Consider the following 10,000-nt stretch of genomic DNA (forward strand, 5'->3'; position numbering starts at 1 on the left):
GGGTCAGCCCGGTATCCCTACCCGACGCTCCGGGGTAGGCCTGGCGCCCCTACCTCATGCTCCGGGGTAGTACCGGTACCCCTACCGGTGCTCCGGGGTACACCTGCGGTCCCTACAGGCGCTCCGGGGTAGGCCCGGCCACCCTACCTGACCCTCTGGGGTCAGCCCGGTATCCCTACCCGACGCTCCGGGGTAGGCCTGGCGCCCCTTCCTCATCCTCCGGGGTAGTACCGGTACCCCTACCGGTGCTCCGGGGTACACCTGCGGTCCCTACAGGCGCTCCGGGGTAGGCCCGGCCACCCTACCTGACCCTCTGGCGTCAGCCCGGTGTCCCTACCCGACGCTCCGGGGTAGGCCTGGCGCCCATTCCTCATCCTCCGGGGTAGTACCGGTACCCCTACCGGTGCTCCGGGGTACACCTGCGGTCCCTACAGGCGCTCCGGGGTAGGCCCGGCCACCCTACCTGACCCTCTGGGGTCAGCCCGGTATCCCTACCCGACGCTCCGGGGTAGGCCTGGCGCCCCTACCTCATCCTCCGGGGTAGTACCGGTACCCCTGCCGGTGCTCCGGGATACCCCTGCTGTCCCTACAGGCGCTCCGGGGTAGGCCCGGCCACCCTACCTGACCCTCTGGGGTCAGCCCGGTGTCCCTACCCGACGCTCCGGGGTAGGCCTGGCGCCCCTTCCTCATCCTCCGGGGTAGTACCGGTACCCCTACCGGTGCTCCGGGGTACACCTGCGGTCCCTACAGGCGCTCCGGGGTAGGCCCGGCCACCCTACCTGACCCTCTGGGGTCAGCCCGGTATCCCTACCCGACGCTCCGGGGTAGGCCTGGCGCCCCTACCTCATCCTCCGGGGTAGTGCCGGTACCCCTGCCGGTGCTCCGGGGTACACCTGCGGTCCCTACAGGCGCTCCGGGGTAGGCCCGGCCACCCTACCTGACCCTCTGGGGTCAGCCCGGTATCCCTACCCGACGCTCCGGGGTAGGCCTGGCGCCCCTACCTCATCCTCCGGGGTAGTGCCGGTACCCCTACCGGTGCTGCGGGGTACACCTGCGGTCCCTACAGGCGCTCCGGGGTAGGCCCGGCCACCCTACCTGACCCTCTGGGGTCAGCCCGGTATCCCTACCCGACGCTCCGGGGTAGGCCTGGCGCCCCTACCTCATCCTCCGGGGTAGTGCCGGTACCCCTGCCGGTGCTCCGGGGTACACCTGCGGTCCCTACAGGCGCTCCGGGGTAGGCCCGGCCACCCTACCTGGCCCTCTGGGGTCAGCCCGGTATCCCTACCCGACGCTCCGGGGTAGGCCTGGCGCCCCTACCTCATGCTCCGGGGTAGTGCCGGTACCCCTACCGGTGCTCCGGGGTACACCTGCGGTCCCTACAGGCGCTCCGGGGTAGGCCCGGCCACCCTACCTGACCCTCTGGGGTCAGCCCGGTGTCCCTACCCGACGCTCCGGGGTAGGCCTGGCGCCCCTACCTCATCCTCCGGGGTAGTACCGGTACCCCTGCCGGTGCTCCGGGGTACACCTGCGGTCCCTACAGGCGCTCCGGGGTAGGCCCGGCCACCCTACCTGACCCTCTGGGGTCAGCCCGGTATCCCTACCCGACGCTCCGGGGTAGGCCTGGCGCCCCTACCTCATCCACCGGGGTATTGCCGGTACCCCTACCGGTGCTCCGGGGTACACCTGCGGTCCCTACAGGCGCTCCGGGGTAGGCCCGGCCACCCTACCTGACCCTCTGGGGTCAGCCCGGTATCCCTACCCGACGCTCCGGGGTAGGCCTGGCGCCCCTACCTCATCCTCCGGGGTAGTGCCGGTACCCCTGCCGGTGCTCCGGGGTACACCTGCGGTCCCTACAGGCGCTCCGGGGTAGGCCCGGCCACCCTACCTGACCCTCTGGGGTCAGCCCGGTATCCCTACCCGACGCTCCGGGGTAGGCCTGGCGCCCCTACCTCATCCACCGGGGTAGTGCCGGTACCCCTACCGGTGCTCCGGGGTACACCTGCGGTCCCTACAGGCGCTCCGGGGTAGGCCCGGCCACCCTACCTGACCCTCTGGGGTCAGCCCGGTATCCCTACCCGACGCTCCGGGGTAGGCCTGGCGCCCCTTCCTCATCCTCCGGGGTAGTGCCGGTACCCCTACCGGTGCTCCGGGGTACACCTGCTGTCCCTACAGGCGCTCCGGGGTAGGCCCGGCCACCCTACCTGACCCTCTGGGGTCAGCCCGGTATCCCTACCCGACGCTCCGGGGTAGGCCTGGCGCCCCTACCTCATCCTCCGGGGTAGTGCCGGTACCCCTGCCGGTGCTCCGGGGTACACCTGCGGTCCCTACAGGTGCTCCGGGGTAGGCCCGGCCACCCTACCTGACCCTCTGGGGTCAGCCCGGTATCCCTACCCGACGCTCCGGGGTAGGCCTGGCGCCCCTACCTCATCCTCCGGGGTAGTGCCGGTACCCCTACCGGTGCTCCGGGGTACACCTGCGGTCCCTACAGGCGCTCCGGGGTAGGCCCGGCCACCCTACCTGACCCTCTGGGGGTCAGCCCGGTATCCCTACCTGATGCTCCGGGGTAGTCCTGGCCTCCTTACCTGTGTCTCCGGGTAAACCTGGCCACGCTGCAGGGTCGGCCTGCACTCCCTGGCCGCGCTACGGGCCGGTCCTGATTAGTGTATTAAGACCGCTCCGCGATTCCACTTTCTTAAAATTTATTGTGTCTGACAGCTTGTCTTTTACCGCGCACGCAGGCAGGCAGGCAGGCAGGCACGCGTCAAAAACGTGAGAGCAAAGCGTTACCCGCAGTCGGTGTACTTTATCGGTAACGACTTCTTCGGGAAGAGGCGCCGACGCTGCTCTCTCGTCTCTGTACGAGTCGGTGGCCGTCCGGGTACCGCGTGGCACCGTTGGCGTGGGATCCGCTCCTAAACGAATACAGAAGAATCGATACGCTATGAATCGTCATCGATTGAAGTTATTAACAGTTGACGAGCGATGCTGGATTGTATCGTTTATGGAGCGTCACCTACCGACTGATTTAGCGCTACGCGGTAATACGCTTTCTGGCAGTTCCTTAAATAACAAAACTCATTCGTTCACGCACGCTAGGTGTGCGTCCCTTCGTTAATAGCCGGAGAAGGAATACGTACGTACGTACGTACCTACCAGCGGATCGTCACGGATTGAATGTGACTCGATTAGTAGTCACCAGTATTATAAATTACCGACTCCTAAAGTTTGATTGCGGCACTCCTTTAGGACCTTGCGACGCTCTTGGTTAACGTTAGCGTTCTCCGGCCCCTGCGTTATCGCGCATTAACTGTTCATTGGCCTCCGAGGGACGGCGGTCTCGCAGGCCTCTGAAGAAAGCCAGTCGGCTGCCTGACAAGCGGTCCCTGTGGCCGAGGCCGACTTAGCCGAGCATCCTCGGAGACGACGAGCTCGCGTGGCCGCCGTGCCGGCTGACCGGCCCACCCCGGGGCCGTTTCCCCCCCGCTCCCGTCGCCGAAGGAGCGCGCCCCCCGCCACCGCCTAAGGCCGCTGGGACCTTCCTCACCGCTCGAACGCATCCCGCCGGCGACGGAGCCGCTGATGCCCCTCTGTCGGAAGCGCGGCGCGCCTCTCCGGCAGCCCTGGCTGGGGCCCTGGAGCCCCAGGTCTCTGCCCAGGCCGAGGCACGCGGCTGCTGCTTTGCCAGGGACGGGTCCGACCGGGAGCCGAGCGCATCGCCCGTAGGCAGGCACGGGCGCAGGCCGGACGTCGAAGCGGCCGACCACCCGGGCTGTAACAGAGAAAGCGGCGTTAGCGACACCGTTACAAATCTTTCTCATTTCCACCTGCGTGCGCGCCCGCACCCCGCCAAAACAGGCCCCCGGCCCGAACGCCCACCGCCTGCTGCTGCAGCCGCTCACCCGCCCTTAGACACACGCACGCGCACGCACGCACTGCCCCCCCCCATTCGAGTCCCCGCCCCAAACACCTCCCGCCCGCCACCGCACCCACTCGCACGGGGCTACACACGTGCGCACCCCCCCCCCGCAACCGGCCCCCCCCAGCCCAAACCCTCCACCCGCTGCCCCGCTCACAGTCGTGCGCTCAAAACGCACACGCGCGCAGCCCCCCCCCCCCCCCCCCCCCCCGCCCGAAACAGGGCCCCGGGCCGACACCCCCCACCCCCGTCACCCCGGGCCCGCCGCTGCACGCACACACACACCGCCCCCCCGCCCTCCCGCCACGCAGTTCGCGCCGAGCCTGGCTGCCCCTGCTCCCCCCTTCCGCCACCAGGCTTGCCGCCCCCGGTGGTGGAAGGCGGGAGACTTTAGGACCCTGCGGCGTCCCTGCCGGCTCCGTGCCCGGGCGGGAGAGGGGAGCCCCCCCGGTGCCCTGCCGTCTCTAAACCCCAGCTGCCGAGTCCCTATCCTGCCGCACCCGTGGCCCCGCTCCCGCCTTTCTTTCTCAGCCAGCCACGCACTCGCCCTGCTCCACTCCCGCCCGCCCCCGCCGCGGGGGGAAAACTAAAGGACCGGGGGGGTGGGACGGGGACGGGGACGGGGGAGAGAAGTAAAAAAAATAAAACTCCAACCGATCCAAACAGAAGCCTTCTCCGAAAAGACACACCGTCCCCCCTCGCCAGCCTGCCTCTGCGCCAGGCTCCCCGCCTGCTCGCCAGCCGCTCTCGCCCTGCTCCACTCCCGCCCGCCCCCGCCGCGGGGGGAAAACTAAACGACCGGGGGGGGGGGGGACGGGGACGGGGACGGGGACGGGGGAGAGAAGTAAAAAAAATAAAACTCCAACCGATCCAAACAGAAGCCTTCTCCGAAAAGACACACCGTCCCCCCTCGCCAGCCTGCCTCTGCGCCAGGCTCCCCGCCTGCTCGCCAGCCGCTCTCGCCCTGCTCCATTCCTGCCCGCCCCCGCCGCGGGGGGAAAACTAAACGACCGGGGGGGGGGGGGACGGGGACGGGGACGGGGACGGGGGAGAGAAGTAAAAAAAATAAAACTCCAACCGATCCAAACAGAAGCCTTCTCCGAAAAGACACACCGTCCCCCCTCGCCAGCCTGCCTCTGCGCCAGGCTCCCCGCCTGCTCGCCAGCCGCTCTCGCCCTGCTCCACTCCTGCCCGCCCCCGCCGCGGGGGGAAAACTAAACGACCGGGGGGGGGGGGGACGGGGACGGGGACGGGGACGGGGGAGAGAAGTAAAAAAAATAAAACTCCAACCGATCCAAACAGAAGCCTTCTCCGAAAAGACACACCGTCCCCCCTCGCCAGCCTACCTCTGCGCCAGGCTCCCCGCCTGCTCGCCAGCCGCTCTCGCCCCCCCTCTTTTCTAGCCTCCTTTCCCCGCCGCTGCTGCCGCCGCGACTGAGCAGCAGACCGTTGCCGTGGCGGGAAACACCACAGTTTCCGGGGGCCCCGTTGCCGGGCTGCAGACCACCCCACCCAGCCACCCGCCCCCCAACCCCCCGTCTCCAGGGCGCCGGAAAGTCTGTGATCGGGTGGGGCCGGGGGAGGGGGGGGGGGGGGGGGCTGCACCTACTGGCCTGCAGGTCCGGGACTGCAGCGCGGGGAGGGAGGGGGAGCACACCGGTGCAGGGGTGCGTGTAGCTGTGTGTGCCTGCGTCGCGTTCTGTGTGTGTGTGTGTGTGTGTGTGTGCGCGCGCCTCTGAGCGCGCGTGTGTCACCGGGGGGGGGGGGGTGGCAGTGCCTGCAGGATCGCAGATATGTATTTTAAAGTATTTATTTTATGAAAAAAAAGGAAAACGTCAAAAAAACACCAAAAAAAACCAGGCGGGGGGGGGGAGAAAAATTAAAAACAACCCCCCAAAAAAAGCCCAAGACCGCAAAAACCAAAACCAAAAGTCGGCGAGCACCCAGCAGCGCCGGGACCCGAACCTGAACCTGGCAAGGGGCTACCAGTCCTGAAGGCACCCAGTGAACAGCGAACTCGCGCCGGGGAGCCGGGCAGTTTGTGCCGGGGGCTGCCACCTCTGCCCGGACCCCGCCGACAGAATATGGTTGGGGGGGGGGGGGGCAGCAGCGGAGCAGAGGGGCTGGCTGGTGTGGTGAAGCTGGCAAGTGCCTGGCAGCCACCGGCTCGGAATAGGTGCGTGCACGTGCATGAGAACGACGAGGGTGGGGGGGGGGTGTGTGTGTGTCAGGAAACAAAAATTATTTTGAAAACTGGTTGTCGTTAATATTGTATTAATATTTCCCGCCGGAATCAATAAAGGTGAAATAACTCTTGCATCAGACAGTACGTTTAAACGTGCTCCCTTGGTGTAGAAGTGGTTCAAACTCGGGAAGGGGAGGGGGAAAGAAATGCCGTCCGGGAGAACCGGGAGAGGGTGGCCCTTTTAATCAGATTTGCTAAAATCTCAAAAGAAAGAAAAAAAAAAAAAAACCGAAAAAAACGAACCAAAAACAGGCGCACCTGCCCCCCCCGCCCCCCCCCGCCCAAGGGGCACCGAACGGCTGCCAGGTCTACCCGGCTCCGCGGGCGGCCGCCAGGTCTACCCGGCTCCGGAGGCCGGCGCGGCCGCCGGCGGCGCCCGGAGGACGCGGGGTGTCGCTGCCGCAGCGGCCGGTGAAAAGGGCCGCCAGGTCTACCCGGCTCCGCGGGCGGCCGCCAGGTCTACCCGGCTCCGGAGGCCGGCGCGGCCGCCGGCGGCGCCCGGAGGACGCGGGGTGTCGCTGCCGCAGCGGCCGGTGAAAAGGGCCGCCAGGTCTACCCGGCTCCGCGGGCGGCCGCCAGGTCTACCCGGCTCCGGAGGCCGGCGCGGCCGCCGGCGGCGCCCGGAGGACGCGGGGTGTCGCTGCCGCAGCGGCCGGTGAAAAGGGCCGCCAGGTCTACCCGGCTCCGCGGGCGGCCGCCAGGTCTACCCGGCTCCGGAGGCCGGCGCGGCCGCCGGCGGCGCCCGGAGGACGCGGGGTGTCGCTGCCGCAGCGGCCGGTGAAAAGGGCTGCCAGGTCTACCCGGCTCCGCGGGCGGCCGCCAGGTCTACCCGGCTCCGGAGGCCGGCGCGGCCGCCGGCGGCGCCCGGAGGACGCGGGGTGTCGCTGCCGCAGCGGCCGGTGAAAAGAGCCGCCAGGTCTACCCGGCTCCGCGGGCGGCCGCCAGGTCTACCCGGCTCCGGAGGCCGGCGCGGCCGCCGGCGGCGCCCGGAGGACGCGGGGTGTCGCTGCCGCAGCGGCCGGTGAAAAGAGCCGCCAGGTCTACCCGGCTCCGCGGGCGGCCGCCAGGTCTACCCGGCTCCGGAGGCCGGCGCGGCCGCCGGCGGCGCCCGGAGGACGCGGGGTGTCGCTGCCGCAGCGGCCGGTGAAAAGAGCCGCCAGGTCTACCCGGCTCCGGCGGGACTTAGCCGCATTTCGGGGGCGGGGAGGTAGACCTGATAGCCCCGCCACTTTCTCGGAGCTGGCCAAGGGGTCGCTGTTTTTCGCTGCCTCCAGTTACGTCATCGTAAAAGTCGGTGTCATTGGCGGGTCTCCCCGGTGGGCAGGGACGGCACTCTTGGAGCCGGCCGGGGGCGGGGACGTGATCTCCCGTACTATAGGAGGTAGTGGTGACTCGTGCACGGAGCAGCGCTAGTGAGCGGCTGCAAGGCTTACGGCTCAGCCGGCGAAGTGGAGCGCTGGGCGGCCGTTGTGGTGGTGGTTTTGCCTGGTGGTTCGGCTCGTTTTCTGTCTGTTCGGCCGGTTGGTCTCTCCCGGTGTTTTCCAAGTAAGCCAGCCGGGCGCCTGCGAGGGTCTGGCAGGCTGGCGGTGGCTGTTGACCCGAGTGGTGCGAGAGGTGCAAAGGTGGATTCCGCAGGGCATAGCCCGGTGGCCGGCGGCGGCCACCGGCACTCGAACGCTGGAAGACCGGGTGGAGCCGAGCCTGCCTCGGCTTTCCCCCGGCCCCGGAGGGCCCGATGATGGCAAAGGTGGAGCGCTGGTATATGCGAGGGCAGCTGCCCGTGAGCATCCAGCCCGCCGCGGCTGCCGCCGCCTCCTGAGGGCCTGGTGATGGGCGGGCGAGGTGGCGGCACCTCGTCCTTTGACTCTGGCCTTAAGCTGGAGCGGGCAGAGCGGCAGCCGGTCCCGGTGGCTGGCAGCCGGATGCAGACGGCTGGGGGTTCTCGTGCGTGCCGCAGCTTCCCCCCAGCCCCCGAGGGCCCGATGATGGCACAGGTGAGAGGCCGCAGCGCCTCGTCCTGTTTTTGCCGGCATGAGCCACGCGTGGGCGGCCTGTGGTGTCCGGCCTGCCCCGGCTTGCCTGGTTGCAGGAGGGCTCGGTGGAAAGGTCTGCAGCGCTGTACCGGGTTTAGAGGTGGCGGCACCTCATCGCGTTTTCTCCGGCCTTAAGCTGGAGCCCATGCACGAATTGGGCAGAGTGCAAGCGGCAGCCGGTCCCGGTGGCTGGCAGCCGGATGCAGACGGCTGGGGGTTCTCGTGCGTGCCGCAGCTTCCCCCCAGCCCCCGAGGGCCCGATGATGGCACAGGTGAGAGGCCGCAGCGCCTCGTCCTGTTTCTGCCGGCATGAGCCACGCGTGGGCGGCCTGTGGTGTCCGGCCTGCCCCGGCTTGCCTGGTTGCAGGAGGGCTCGGTGGAAAGGTCTGCAGCGCTGTACCGGGTTAGAGGTGGCGGCACCTCATCGCGTTTTCTCCGGCCTTAAGCTGGAGCCCATGCACGAATTGGGCAGAGTGCAAGCGGCAGCCGGTCCCGGTGGCTGGCAGCCGGATGCAGACGGCTGGGGGTTCTCGTGCGTGCCGCAGCTTCCCCCCAGCCCCCAAGGGCCCGATGATGGCACAGGTGAGAGGCCGCAGCGCCTCGTCCTGTTTCTGCCGGCATGAGCCACGCGTGGGCGGCCTGTGGTGTCCGGCCTGCCCCGGCTTGCCTGGTTGCAGGAGGGCTCGGTGGAAAGGTCTGCAGCGCTGTACCGGGTTAGAGGTGGCGGCACCTCATCGCGTTTTCTCCGGCCTTAAGCTGGAGCCCGCGAAGCGGGAAGAAAAGTGCGGCTGTACCTGGTGGCTGGCAAGTCGAACGCAGGCGGCTGGAGTTGTCTCGCTTCTGTGGCATTCCCCCAGGCCCCGAACACCCGTGCGCGGCATGGGTCCAGGTGCCTTTTTTTTCCCCGACGGCAAGCGGTTGCCTGTGGGGCGGGCAAAGACCGGCAGCCGGTGGCGGTTGCCGGCACTTGAACGCTGGAGGAGCTGGGGCAGTTGAGCCTGCTGTGGCCATCCCCCGGTCCCGTTACCTTCCTCAAGGGAATCGTTGTCTGGAGCCGGGTGGCCCGTGGCACCTCCCGCTCCACGATTTGACTGATCCAGACCCACAGGCAGCGCCCGCTGAGGCGTCCTCGGGTGCGTCGGAGAGCCTCCACGGCGGGCCGGCTCTGCCGGTGTTCAGGCCGTTGGAGCACCTCTCGCAGGCGTTGCCCTCACTCGCACGCAGAGCCCCCGCACCTGCCGTCCGCCCCCGGTTGGCGACGGGTGCGAGTGGCCGTCGCTGTCCCAGGACTCGTGGCCGTGGGGCCTCCGCTCCTTCCTCCGTTCCCTTCCCTTACTGATCGATGAGGCGTTTAGGGCGCGTCGGAGGGGCTTCCCGGCGGGCCGGCTCTGCCGGTGTTCAGGCCGGCGTTGCACCTCTCCGCAGACGTTGCCCTCTCACTCGCACGCAGAGCCCCCGCACCTGCCGTCCGCCCCCGGTTGGCGATGGGTGCGAGTGGCCGTCGCTGTCCCAGGACTCGTGGCCGTGGGGCCTCCGCTCCTTCCTCCGTTCCCTTCCCTTACTGATCGATGAGGCGTTTAGGGCGCGTCGGAGGGGCTTCCCGGCGGGCCGGCTCTGCCGGTGTTCAGGCCGGCGTTGCACCTCTCCGCAGACGTTGCCCTCTCACTCGCACGCAGAGCCCCCGCACCTGCCGTCCGCCCCCGGTTGGCGATGGGTGCGAGTGGCCGTCGCTGTCCCAGGACTCGTGGCCGTGGGGCCTCCGCTCCTTCCTCCGTTCCCTTCCCTTACTGATCGATGAGGCGTTTA

The sequence above is a fragment of the Buteo buteo genome, unplaced genomic scaffold, assembly GCF_964188355.1.
Source record: "Buteo buteo unplaced genomic scaffold, bButBut1.hap1.1 HAP1_SCAFFOLD_183, whole genome shotgun sequence".
In the NCBI taxonomy this organism is placed as follows: Eukaryota; Metazoa; Chordata; class Aves; order Accipitriformes; family Accipitridae; genus Buteo; species Buteo buteo.